Source organism: Schistocerca piceifrons, chromosome 11 (assembly GCF_021461385.2).
Source record: "Schistocerca piceifrons isolate TAMUIC-IGC-003096 chromosome 11, iqSchPice1.1, whole genome shotgun sequence".
NCBI classification, from domain to species: Eukaryota; Metazoa; Arthropoda; class Insecta; order Orthoptera; family Acrididae; genus Schistocerca; species Schistocerca piceifrons.
This window is the reverse complement of record NC_060148.1, coordinates 112,644,540-112,659,375: the sequence shown is the minus strand read 5'-3', so window position 1 is coordinate 112,659,375 and position 14,836 is coordinate 112,644,540.

Here is a 14,836-nt window from a genome sequence, read left to right as displayed (position 1 = left end):
CAGCAATTTAAAGTTTTTCAGTATTACCACTGGGTGACACACCCTAGTATTAAGTCTCCTTTTAAATAACACACTTGCTGATTTGTTTGTCAAACATCAAACAAGATGTCCAAAAATGGGCGAAATCGTACTAGAATGGATAGAACATAAGACTATAGAAGTTGACGGCAAGGTGCGATCAGCCATCGAGAGCGCACAGAAGCAGGTAGTAGGACAGACACTGAGGGATAATTCTTTAAAAAAAACTTTTGTTAAAGAATTTAAACGGATTAAATACAAAATAGGGGATGAATGCACCAAAGCGTGTCACTCGGCTATTAGTTTCACTTGGAACACATCGATATGATGGGCATACTGGCTCCCTCAGAAGAATTCATATACAGCTTAACGTGCACCAGCCGACCGAAGTGGCCGTGCGGTTCTAGGCGCTACAGTCCGGAGCCGAGCTACCGCTACGGTCGCAGGTTCGAATCCTGCCTCGTGCATGGATGTGTGTGATGTCCAAAGGCTAGTTAGGTTTAATTAGTTCTAAGTTCTAGGCGACTAGTGACCTCAGAACTTAAGTCGCATAGTGCTCAGAGCCATTTGAACCATTTAACGTCCACCGAACGGTTCAGTGAAATGGACAGATGTTACTCCACTGTTTGATGTCCTAGCAGGAATAGTGGTACGAGTGTTTTATAACTTCTGGATCAGCACATAACTAAAACAGTGAGTGACCGAGCAGCACAATTTTAGTCAAAGCTATTCTCTTCATTTGCTAAAATTTGTGATAGTAAATTAAAGCAAACTACAGCATGTCATCCACAATCAGATGGGGAAATATAGAACACTCATCGAATGCTGAAGGCAGCTGCCAGAGCAGATGGTAAAAATAAATGGAATGACATGATTCCCACAATTCTCCTATGGCTGAGTTGGTGTTTGACAGACGAAAATAACTCAACAGCTGCTGAGATGCTACGTGGCATGACTCTGACAATTTCCAATTGAATTTCGTTGTAAGGTCGGGAAGCAAACAAGACATAGACCTACCACCATACACCTCTGTTACGATAAAATATCGATAAACAACGCCCTTCAAAATGTTCCCACGAGGTGAAGCAAGCAATACGCGTTAGTAAATATCTGTTTTTATTGTGGTCTTCAGTCCTGAGACTGGTTTGATGCAGCTCTCCATGCTACTCTATCCTGAGCAAGCTTCTTCATCTCCCAGTACCTACTGCAGCCTACATCCTCCTGAACCTGCATAGTGTATTCATTTCTTGGTCTCCCTCTACGATTTTTACCCTCCACGCTGCCCTCCAGTACTAAATTGCTGATCCCTTGTTGCCTCAGAACCTTCTTCTAGTCAAGTTGTGCCACAAACTCCTCTTCTCCCCAATTCTATTCAATACCTCCTCATTAGTTATGTGCTCTACCCATCTAATCTTCAGCATTCTTCTGTAGCACCACATTTCGAAAGCTTCTATTCTCTTCTTGTCTAAACTATTTATCGTCCATGTTTCACTTCCATACATGGCTACACTCCATACTTCGACCATCATCAGTTATTTTGCTCCTCAAACAGCAAAACTCCTTCACTACTTTAAGTTTCTCATTTCCTAATGTAATTCCCTCAGCATGACCCGACTTAATTCGACTACATTCTATTATCCTCGTTTTGCTTTTGTTGATGTTCATCTTGTATCCTCCTTTCAAGACACTGTCCATTTCGTTCAATTACTCTTGCAAGTCCTTTGCTGTCTCTGACAGAATTACAATGTCATAGGCGAACCTCAAATTCTTGTCCATGGATTTTAATGCCTACTCCGAAATTTTCTTTTGTTTCCTTTACTGCTTGCTCAAAATACAGATAGAATAGTATCGGGGAGAGACTACAACCCTGTCTTACTCCCTTCCCAACCACTGCTTCCCTTTCATGTCCCTCGACTCCTATAACTGCGATCTGTTTTCTGTACAAATTGTAAATAGCCTTTCGTTCCTTTTATTTTACCCCTGCCACCTTGAGAATTTGAAAGAGTATTCCAGCCAACATTGTCAAAAGCTTTCTCTAAGTCTACAAATGCTAGAAACGTAGGTTTGCCTTTCCTTAATCCTTCTTGTAAGATAAGTCGTAGGGTCAGTATTGTCTCACGCGTTCCAACATTTCTACGGAATCCAAACTTATCTTCCCCGAGGTCGGCTTCTACCAGTTTTTCCATTCGTCTGTAAAGAATTGGCGTTAGTATTTTGCAGCTGTGACTTATCTATTTGGGAGGAATGACATAGTTAAAGCCAATTTAGGGCCTCCCTACGAGGGCCAGTACGAAGTCCTGGAGCGAAAACAGGGTACTTCGTTCTAAAAAGTCAGGATATGAAAGGGAACATCCCACCTAACTGAGTGAAATCTGGCTACGTTCTTGTGACGTCAAACGCCAGTGATCAACAGGATAACATGCGCAGCACATCATCTGTGAATGAGTTACATGCATCTCCAAGTGTCACCAAAGAAAGTTACCCGATTTGGTCGAATTGTGAAATTCCAAGACAAGTTCAAGTAATTGACTTACAAACTGAAAGTGAATGCTGTAGTGTTATGTTTATGCAATAACCTGCTGATTTGTAAACAGTTCTTCTTTGCGCTGATTTTATTTTTCTTTGAAAACAAATGATATTTTGAAATGCGCAGGCTACGGGGCCTAGGTGTCACTTGTTTACTTTGAGTGAGTAATATTAGCCTCGTAACAAATGGAAGTTTCCAAACAATATTTTCGAATCAAAAATACTGTTATTCTATGACGTTGTCAAGAGGAAGATACACGATCTGTTGATTTACACATGTGTGGATAAAAATGCTACGTTAAGGTCGCAAATGTTCTTTATTGATTACCCGTTTCGGCTCACTGACGAGCCGTCTTCAGATCAGTCTAAAATGTGGTTCAGTGTGTCACAATCATTACACATCTTCGTATTCCTAAAGCTAAGTGCTCAAAAATGAAAAATCGTTGTTGGTTATGTAAAATGACAACATTAAATGGCTAATCAAATATTGCTACAGTGCCCATATTGCCTCAGATGGTTTGGATAAATATATGCGTGGTGTGAAGAAACAAAAACCGCCAAGAAATGATGATGGGTCAACAGAAATCGCAAAACATTTATGCTAAAGAACGTAAGCACACAATGTCTATGGAGTAGATGACTCCCTATATACTGCAGCAATGGTATAATTGCTTAAATTTAAAAAGATCGATACAGTCGAACATAAACATTTATTAACGTACCAGCTGACTCTCCACAATTTGCTAGATATTCACAATGCTCCCTGCCGCCGTTGGATAAGCAGCTGCAGCAGCAAGTCGTATACTCCTAGCTCACTCATTTGTTACATAGTTTAATTCTTAAATTCTTTGCGTGTTTTTGGTACTTGCATTGTTTAATTCATAAATGTCGGGCATATTATAGTGTTTGAGAGTTGTAGCATCGCGTTTTAGTACCTGAATAGTGTAAAATCGCGTAGTCTCCTTCCGCCGCCGAGCAGTGTGTCACCAGTGCGCAAGTAGCAGCATTACTGCACTTACTAGGCAATCTTGTATTTTAATAACCGTTTAAATTTTGTCGATTGGTTTGAGCTCTCTGTAGATTAGTTCAGACGTTCTTTGCACAACAGTTTTTAGCATTGATAGGGACTGCAACTGCTGTGTTCGGATGCAGGCTGAGTTGGCATCCCTTCGCTCCCAGCTTCAGGCAGTGTTGGCTTCGGTCACACAGCTTGAGGCTGTTGCCAATGGGCATCACTGTGGGGGTCCGGATGGGTGTTTGTCGGGGACGGCCAGCTCGTCCCACGCATCCCCCGATCGGACTAAGACTGTGATTGTCCGGGATACTGCCCACATTGAGGCTGATCCCTCACCTGTGGTAGAGTGGGAGGTCGTCTCAAGATGTGGCAGAGGGCGAAAGGCATTCCGGAGGGCTGAACGGAAGGCCTCTCCAGTTTGTCTGACGAACCGGTTTCAGGCCCTGTCTTGGGCTGATACTGATCTTTGGCCTGACATGGCTGCTTGTCCTGTTCCAGAGGTTGCCCCTCAGTCTGCAAGATCCGGGCGGTCGCAGAGGGTGGGCTTACTGGTAGTTGGGAGCTCCAACGTCAGGCGCGTAATGGGGCCCCTTAGGGAAATGGCAGCAAGAGAGGGGAAGAAAACCAATGTGCACTCCGTGTGCTTACCGGGGGGAGTCATTCCAGATGTGGAAAGGGTCCTTCCAGATGCCATGAAGGGTACAGGGTGCACCCATCTGCAGGTGGTCGCTCATGTCGGCACCAATAATGTGTGTCGCTATGGATCAGAGGAAATCCTCTCTGGCTTCCGGCGGATATCTGATTTGGTGAAGACTGCCAGTCTCGCTAGCGGGATGAAAGCAGAGCTCACCATCTGCAGCATTGTCGACAGGACTGACTGCGAACCTTTGGTACAGAGCCGAGTGGAGGGTCTGAATCAGAGGCTGAGACGGTTCTGCGACCATGTGGGCTGCAGATTCCTCGACTTGCGCCATAGGGTGGTGGGGTTTCGGGTTCCGCTGGATAGGTCAGGAGTCCACTACACGCAACAAGCGGCTACACGGGTAGCAGGGGTTGTGTGGCGTGGGCTGGGCGGTTTTTTAGGTTAGATGGCCTTGGGCAAGTACAGTAAGGGCAACAGCCTCAATGGGTGCGGTGCAAAGTCAGGACATGCGAGGACCAAGCAGCCATCGGTATTGTAATTGTCAACTGTCGAAGCTGCGTTGGCAAAGTACCGGAACTTCAAGCGCTGATAGAAAGCACCGAAGCTGAAATCGTTATAGGTACAGAAAGCTGGCTGAAGCCAGAGATAAATTCTGCCGAAATTTTTACAAAGGTACAGACGGTGTTTAGAAAGGATAGATTGCATGCAACCGGTGGTGGATTGTTCGTCGCTGTTAGTAGTAGTTTATCCTGTAGTGAAGTAGGAGTGGATGGTTCCTGTGAATTATTATGGGTGGAGGTTACACTCGACAACCGAGCTGGGTTAGTAATTGGCTCCTTTTACCGACCTCCCGACTCAGCAGCATTAGTGGCAGAACAACTGAGAGAAAATTTGGAATACGTTTCACATAAATTTTCTCAGCATGTTATAGTCTTAGGTGGAGATTTCAATTTACCAGATATAGACTGGGACACTCAGATGTTTAGGGCGGGTGGTAAGGACAGAGCATCGAGTGACATTATACTTAGTGCACTATCCGAAAATTACCTCGAGCAGTTAATCAGAGAACCGACTCGTAGAGATAACATCTTGGACCTACTGATAACAAACAGACCCGAACTTTTCGACTCTGTAAGTGAAGAACAGGGACTCAGTGATCATAAGGCCGTTGCAGCATCCCTGAATACGGGTTAATAGGAATGTAAAAAAAGGGAGGAAGGTTTATCTGTTTAGCAAGGGTAATAGAAGGCAGATTTCAGACTACCTAACAGATCAAAACGAAAATTTCTGTTCCGACACTGACAATGTTGAGTGTTTATGGAAAAAGTTCAAGGCAATCGTAAAATGCGTTTTATACAGGTACGTGCCGAGTAAAACTGTGAGGCACGGGAAAAACCCACCGTGGTTCAACAACAAAGTTAGGAAACTACTGCGAAAGCAAAGAGAGCTTCACTCTAAGTTTAAACGCAGCCAAAACCTCTCAGACAAACAGAAGCTAAACGATGTCAAAGCGTAAGGAGGGCTATGCGTGAAGCGTTCAGTGAATTCGAAAGTAAAATTCTATGTACCGACTTGACAGAAAATCCTAGGAAGTTCTGGTCTTACGTTAAATCAGTAAGTGGCTCGAAACAGCATATCCAGACACTCCGAGATGATGATGGCACTGAAACAGAGGATGACACGCGTAAAGCTGAAATACTAAACACCTTTTTCCAAAGCTGTTTCACAGAGGAAGACCGCACTGCAGTTCCTTCTCTAAATCCTCGCACAAACGAAAAAATGGCTGACATCGAAATAAGTGTCCAAGGAATAGAAAAGCAACTGGAATCACTCGACAGAGGAAAGTCTACTGGACCTGACGGGATACCAATTCGATTCTACACTGAGTACGCGAAAGAACTTGCCCCCCTTCTAACAGCCATTTACCGCAAGTCTCTAGAGGAACGGAGGGTTCCAAATGATTGGAAAAGAGCACAGGTAGTCCCAGTCTTCAAGAAGGGTCGTCGAGCTGATGCGCAAAACCTATATCTCTGACGTCGATCTGTTGTAGAATTTTAGAACATGTTGTTTGCTCGAGTATCATGTCGTTTTTGGAAACCCAGAATCTACTATGTAGGAATCAACATGGATTCCGGAAACAGCGATCGTGTGAGACCCAACTCACTTTATTTGTTCATGAGACCCAGAAAATATTAGACACAGGCTCCCAGGTAGATGCTATTTTTCTTGACTTCCGGAAGGCGTTCGATACAGTTCCGCACTGTCGCCTGATAAACAAAGTAAGAGCCTACGGAATATCAGACCAGCTGTGTGGCTGGATTGAAGAGTTTTTAGCAAACAGAACACAGCATGTTGTTATCAATGGAGAGACGTCTACAGACGTTAAAGTAACCTCTGGCGTGCCACAGGGGAATGTTATGGGACCATTGCTTTTCACTGTATATATAAATGACCTAGTAGATAGTGTCGGAAGTTCCATGCGGCTTTTCGCGGATGATGCTGTAGTATACAGAGAAGTTGCAGCATTAGAAAGTTGTAGCGAAATGCAGGAAGATCTGCAGCGGATAGGCACTTGGTGCAGGGAGTGTCAACTGTCCCTTAACATAGACAAATGTAATGTATTGCGAATACATAGAAAGAAGGATCCTTTATTGTTTGATTATATGATAGCGGAACAAACACTGGTAGCAGTTACTTCTGTAAAATATCTGGGAGTATGCGTGCGGAACGATTTGAAGTGGAATGATCATATAAAATTAATTGCTGGTAAGGCGGGTACCAGGTTGAGATTCATTAGGAGAGTCCTTAGAAAATGTAGTCCATCAACAAAGGAGGTGGCTTACAAAACACTCGTTCGACCTATACTTGAGTATTGCTCATCAGTGTGGGATCCGTACCAAATCGAGTTGACGGAGGAGATAGAGAAGATCCAAAGAAGAGCGGCGCGTTTCGTCACAGGGTTATTTGGTAACCGTGATAGCGTTACGGAGATGTTTAGTTTAGATTAGATTAGATTAGATTAGATTAGATTAGATTAATACTAGTTCGATGGATCATGAATACGATATTTCGTAATGATGTGGAACGAGTCGAATTTTCTAATACATGACATAATTAGATTAATTTAACAACATACTTAAGTTAATATAACAACTTTATTTTTTGTGTTTTTTGTTTTTCTTTATTTTTTATTTTTATTTTTTTTATTTTTTAAATATTTTTTTTCTTAATTTATATCCAAAAATTCCTCTATGGAGTAGAAGGAGTTGTCATTCAGAAATTCTTTTAATTCCTTCTTAAATACTTGTTGGTTGTCTGTCAGACTTTTGATACTATTTGGTAAGCGACCAAAGACTTAAGTGCCAGTATAATTCACCCCTTTCTGTGCCAAAGTTAGATTTAATCTTGAATAGTGAAGATCATCCTTTCTCCTAGTATTGTAGTTACGCACACTGCTATTACTTTTGAATTGGGTTTGGTTGTTAATAACAAATTTCATAAGAGAGTATATATACTGAGAAGCTACTGTGAATATCCCTAGATCCTTAAATAAATGTCTGCAGGATGTCTTGGGTGGACTCCAGCTATTATTCTGATTACACGCTTTTGTGCAATAAATACTTTATTCCTCAGTGATGAATTACCCCAAAATATGATGCCATATGAAAGCAATGAGTGAAAATAGGCGTAGTAAGCTAATTTACTAAGATGTTTATCACCAAAATTTGCAATGACCCTTATTGCATAAGTAGCTGAACTCAAACGTTTCAGCAGATCATCAATGTGTTTCTTCCAATTTAATCTCACATCAATGGACACACCTAAAAATTTGGAATATTCTACCTTAGCTATATGCTTCTGATTAAGGTCTATATTTATTAATGGCGTCATACCATTCCCTGTATGGAACTGTATGTACTGTGTCTTATCAAAATTCAGTGAGAGTCCGTTTACAAGAAACCAGTTAGTAATTTTCTGAAAGACAGTATTGACAATTTCATCAGTTAATTTTTGTTTGTCAGGTGTGATTACTATACTTGTATCGTCAGCAAAGAGAACTAACTTCGCCTCTTCATGAATATAGAATGGCAAGTCATTAATATATAATAAGAACAACAAAGGACCCAAGACTGACCCTTGTGGAACCCCATTCTTGATAGTTCCCCAGTTTGAGGAATGTGCTGATCTTTGCATGTTACGAGAACTACTTATTTCAACTTTCTGCACTCTTCCGGTTAGGTACGAATTAAACCATTTGTGCACTGTCCCACTCATGCCACAATACTTGAGCTTGTCTAGAAGAATTTCATGATTTACACAATCAAAAACCTTTGAGAGATCACAAAAAGTCCCAATGGGTGGTATTCGGTTATTCAGATCATTCAAATTTTGACTGGTGAAAGCATTTATGGCATTTTCTGTTGAAAAACCTTTCTGGAAACCAAGTGGCAGACTCTGCAAGAGAGGCGCTCTGCATCGCGGTGCAGCTTGCTGTCCAGGTTTCGAGAGAGTGCGTTTCTTGATGAGGTATCGAATATATTGCTTCCCCCTACTTATACCTCCCGAGGAGATCACGAATGTAAAATTAGAGAGATTAGAGCGCGCACAGAGGCTTTCAGACAGTCGTTCTTCCCGCGAACCATACGCGACTGGAACAGGAAAGGGAGGTAATGACAGTGGCACCTAAAGTGCCCTCCGCCACACACCATTGGGTGACTTGCGGAGTATAAATGTAGATGTAGATGTAGATGAATGCATAGAAAAAGGAAAAGCCAACATTAAAGAAGCCAAAGCGCGGTAGCGTTCTCGCTTCCCGCGTCCGGGTTCGATTCCCGGCGGGCTGCCTCGTGATGACTGGGTGTTGTGTGATGTCCTTAGGTCACTTATGTTTAAGTAGTTCTAAGATCTGGGGGACTGATGACCATAGATGTTAAGTCCCATAGTGCTCAGAGCCAAAGAAGCCAAATAGCAAGCTGACTGTAGAAGTGAATGGAGGGCAGTGGAGCACTTGAAAGTCGTAGATTTAAACGTAGACTAATCTAATGACTGTGGGCTAACACTTCTTGGCGTTCACACATTTTACGAAAGTATCAGACTCGGTTTCAACGAAACCTGTACTGAGCACCCTTGAGAGTGAAGGAGAGGATCCAGTCAGTGTTAGTATAGTGAGGAATTTAGAAAAAAGATATCTGTATGGTGCGAAAATTGGTAATTGACTCTAACTAACGAAAAGGGCGAGTTCTTCCACATGAGTGCTAAAAGGAATCCGTTAAACTTCCGTCAGATCTAAAGACCCTAAATTCAACTAAATACCTAGGAATTACAATTACGAATAATTTAAATTGGAAAGAACACACAGAAAATATTGTGGGGAAGGCTGCGTTTTATTGGTAGGACACTTAGAAACTGTACCAGACCTACTAAGGAGACTCCTACAATACGCTTGTCTACCCTCTTTTAGAATACTGCTGCGCGGTGTGGGATCCTTACCAGATAGGAGGGGCGATGTACATCGAAGAAGTTCAAAGAAGAGCAGCACGTTTTGTATTATAGCGAAATAGGGGAGGGAGTGTCTCTGAATTGATACAGAATTTGGGGTGGACATCATTAAAACAAAGGCGTTTTCCGTTGCGACGGTATCTTCTCACGAAATTCCAATCACCAGCTTTCTCCTCCGAATGCGAAAATATTTTTTTGTCACTGACCTACAAAGGGAGAAACAATCATCATGATAAAATAAGGGAAATCAGAGCTTGTACGGGAGGATACAGGTGTTCGTTCTTTCCGCGCGCTATACGAGACTGGAACAACAGAGAATTGTGAAGGTGGCCAGGCACTTAAATTTCATTTGCAGAGTATCCATGTAGATGTAGATGTAGATGTAGATAGGACCATTCTAGCGCATCAGTTAGCGCTGCAGTTCATCAGGACAGCGGAAAACGCTGAATCGCAGAGAGCGAGAGATGCCAGTCAGGGAGGTCTGCACCACACAACCACCTGGACTGCCTTCAGCAACCACATAGGAAGCTGTCGTGTCCTGACAACGGCAAGACAGACAAATAAGTAATGCATGGAACGGAATATACCAAAACGACCTTCATATTATTGAAGAGTTGGTACTGCTTTCTTCTAGGCCAACTAAACGTCAACAACGAATGAAATCACCTTTCGAGCAAATTAGAGACTTGGTTTTAGAATCGATTGTAGTGGGACATAAATAATGTACAATCACAATATCGAAAAGAAAACAGTGTAAATCAAGAATGATATACTGAAACAGAGGACGGATGCAGGCGGGGAAATAATAGACAGACAGGAAAATAAACAAAAGTATCTGAGAACGGATGTTAGTGGAAAGCTGAATTACAACATTATTGATTGTAAATAAATTATACACAACTGCAACCAGTCACTTTTTCATTAATAATGCTTTATTACATTAACCGGTTTTCGAACCCTTTCAGGTTCATCTTCAGATGATTTCGGCAGAATCCGGGAAGTTACATCATTACTGGTAGTAGCATAATGCTGGGTGCTGGTTCTATGGCAGAGAGATGGGTCACTTCAATGTATCGCCATGACTATAACTTATCTTTCGATATCGATGTAAATTTAGTTTTTACTTACTGCGACGCCTATACTGTCGCAGTAAGTAAAAACTAAATTTACATCGATATCGAAAGATAAGTTATAGTCATGGCGATACATTGAAGTGACCCATCTCTCTGCCATAGAACCAGCACCCAGCATTATGCTACTACCAGTAATGATGTAACTTCCCGGATTCTGCCGAAATCATCTGAAGATGAACCTGAAAGGGTTCGAAAACCGGTTAATGTAATAAAGCATTATTAATGAAAAAGTGACTGGTTGCAGTTGTGTATAATTTATTTACATTAATATACAGTCACGGTTCTAAAATATCCGTAATGGATAAGCATAATTATTGATTGTGTAATGGAGGTGGAATAAAAGCGCAACTAGGTGAATAGTTGGCGCGTAGTCATAGGAATATAAGGGAAAAGTAGTAGAGGAAGTGGCGAAAATAGGATGGGTCATACGATATTCAGAGAAGAATTTGACTGAGCACAGAAAGACTTAAATGTAAACAAGGTCCCTGAAGTAGACACCATTCTCTCAGAGTTTTTGGGATCCTTGTGGGAGCAGACACGACCAAATTGTTCCACATGGTGTACAAGATCTATAACATCTATGAGAATGTAATAATTCCAGTACCACACAAGGCAAGTAAAGGTTTCAGTTTTACCAAAGCATCAGTGTGCTGTCATGGGTGTAAGATACTGACATGAATTGTTTGTAAAAGAATGGAAGAAAGTGAGAAGCGGACATCAGGGAAGATCAATTTGGCTTCCAGAGGAATGTAGAAACGTATGATCAGTTGAATGGAATGGATGCAGTCTTGAGGAGAAATTTTAAAAAGATCACGAACAGAAAAGTAAAATAAGGGTAATGGAATATGGTCTAATTAAATCAAACGATGCTTAGGGTACTAGATTAGGAAATGAAACAGTAAAGGTTGTAGATGACTTTCTATTTGGGCTGCAAAATAAGTGATAACAGCCGAAGTAGAGAAGATCCAAATTCGTAATTGGAATAGCGTGAAAAGTACTTCTGGAAAAGAGACATTTGTGAAGCAGTTTCTGAAAGGTACTTTTCTGGAGTGTAGCTTTGTATAGAAGTATATCGCGGGTTATGGGCAGTTCACACAAGAAAACATAGGTGCTATCATGTTTGGACGTGTCTTTAAAATCTGACCACACATTGCCTGAAGTTCCCCGATTTGTAGGTCTATGAATATGTGCTGTCCAATGTATCGATATGAAAAGAAATACAACAGCAGGTATGTCATAAAAATAGTTTTACCGCTAGGGCCAACGACAAAAGCCACAGCTTGTCAACTACAGATGGTTTCAAATCGATGAAGGAAAGCTTCCGTCACTGAATACATGGCCATATCGCAACGTGTCCGGGCGATATTTGCCAAGAGAAGCGTATGCAACGGAGTTGGGACCAAGCACCCTATTAGACTGTGGATCTTCAGCAGGCCAAACAACACAGAAACTGAGCTGTAGCTGGCTGGAGGTGTGTAATATGTTCCCACAAGTCACAGTTTCGCATCTTGTCTACTGGTGCCGAGGTGTCGAGGGCACAATGAGGCTTTAGTGCAAACCCACACGCCTCCATTGACCTCTGTGACGAAGTGCCATCAAACTGCGATCTTCTTATCAATCTTCCGAATTCAAGCCACTACTTACAGATATCGAATTTAATTGATGAAAGAAGAAAATATAAAACTGCAGTGAATGAAGCAGGCGAAAAGGAATGCAAACATCTCAAAAATGAGATCGACGGGAAGTACAAAACGGATGAGCAGGGATGGCTAGAAAACAAATGTAAGGGTGTAGAAGGATATATCACTAGAGGTAAGATAGATGTAAGATAGACACTGCCTACAAAAAAGTTAAAGCGACCTTCGGAGGAAAGAGAACCACTTGTATGAATATCAAGTGTTCAGATGGGAAACCAGTCCCAAGCAAAGAAAGGAAACAGAAAGTTGGAAGGAGTATATAGAGGGTCTACACAAGGGCAATGTACTAGAGGGCATTATTATGGAAATTTAAGAGGACATAGATGAAGATGAAATGGGAGGAGTGATAATGAAGAATTTGACAGTGCAGTGAAAGACCCAAGTAGAAACAAGGACCTAGGTGTAGATAAAATTCCATTAGAACAACTAATATCCTGGGGAGAGACAGCCACAACAAAACTCTTCCATCTGGTGAGGAAGATGTATGAGACAGGCGAAATACCTCCAGACTTCAGGAAGAATATAAGAATTCCAATCCCAAAGAAAGTAGGTGTTGACAGGTGCGAAAATTACCGTAGTAAGTCATGGCTGCAAAATACTGACACAAATTTTTTACACACATGAACGGCACAACTGGTAAAAGGCGACCTTGGGGAAGATCAGTTTGGATTTTGTGGAAATTCCGGAACACGCAAAGCAATACTGACTCTATAACTTACCTTCGAAGGTAGGTTAAGGAAAGGCAAACCTACGTTTCTATCATTTATAGGCATAGAAAGAGCTTTTGACAAAGTTGATTGGAATAGTCTCTTTCAAATTCTGAAGGTAGCAGGGGTAAAATACAGAGAGCTATTTACAATTTGGACAGAAATCAGATGACAGCTATGAGAGTCGAGACGTATGAAAGAGGATAAATTGTTGAGAAGGGGGTGAAGCAGAGTTGTTGTCTATCCCTGATGTTATTCGACCTGTATATGGAGCAAGCAGTAAAGGAAAGATAAGAAAAATTTGGAGCATGGATTAAAATCCATAGAGAGCAAATAAAAGCTTTTAGGTCTGGCGATAATATTGTAATTCAGTCACAGACAGCAAAGGACCTGGAAGAGCAAATGAAGAGAATGGACAGTGTCTTGAAAGGAGGATATAAGATGAACATAAACGAAACCAAAACGAGGATAATGGAATGTAGTCGAATTAAATCCGGTCACACTGAGGGAATTAGATCAGGAAATGAAACACTTAAAGTAGAAACGTTTTGATGTTTGGGGAGCAAGATAACTGATGATGGTCGAAATAGAGACTATACAAAATGTAGACTGGCTGGGGAAGCGTTCCTGGAGAAGAGAGATTTGTTGGCGCCAAGCATACATGTAAGTGTCAGGAATGCTTGTCTGAAAGTATTTGTACGGAGTTTAGCCATGTTTGGAAGTGAAACATGGACAAGAAACAGTTAGACCATAAGAGAACAGAAACTTTTGAAATGTGGTGCTACAGAAGAAAAATGAAGAGTAGATAGGTAGATTACATAACTAATGAGCACGTACAAAATTAAATTGGGGAGAAGAATTTGTGGCTCAACTTGACTAGAGGAAGGGATCGGTTGGTACAACATGTTTTGAGGCGTGAAGGGATCACCAGTTTAGTACTGGAGGGAAGCGTACAAGGATGTGTGTTGCATTAAAGATGAAGAGGCTTGCACAGGATGGAGTAGCATGGAGAGCTGCATCAAACCAGTCTCTGGACTGAAGGCCACAACAACAGTTACAGAGGATTCAGTTCAGGATGGAAGTGGTTGTGTGAAGTTTCAAGGTGCTTCTTACTCGAGCCTACTTATTGAGGTTGCAGTGAACTTTAACCACGGCGTTTATTTAAACATTTTCGTTGTCAAAGTGTCGCCGTTTCTCTGCAGCTTTGTTGATTATTATGCTGTACACGCTGCCACCTTTAAAGATGACAACTGCTGTCAACACACACGTTCCTGATTTGACTCTCCTCACAGTTTTGTAGCTCTACAGGTCCAATTATCATTTATACGGCACGCCTCAGAAACGACGTGGACTCTATTCTTCACGAAAATGAGGGCACTGTCGAGACTAGAGGCGCGATATGAGCGTGACGTCACCTGAGGTTACGAGTTTTTTGTCCGGAGTGAGTATTTCAGAGGGGGAGGAGAGAATGACCAGTAGGATGAAGAGCTAGTCGGGTGCAAGCACGTGACCGTCATGGAGTCGGGTCAAGAGAGGCCGCGAGCTGAGAAAGAGGAGCGGCGCAGTTGTCCCGATTACGAAGGTGCCCCCTTGTCCCG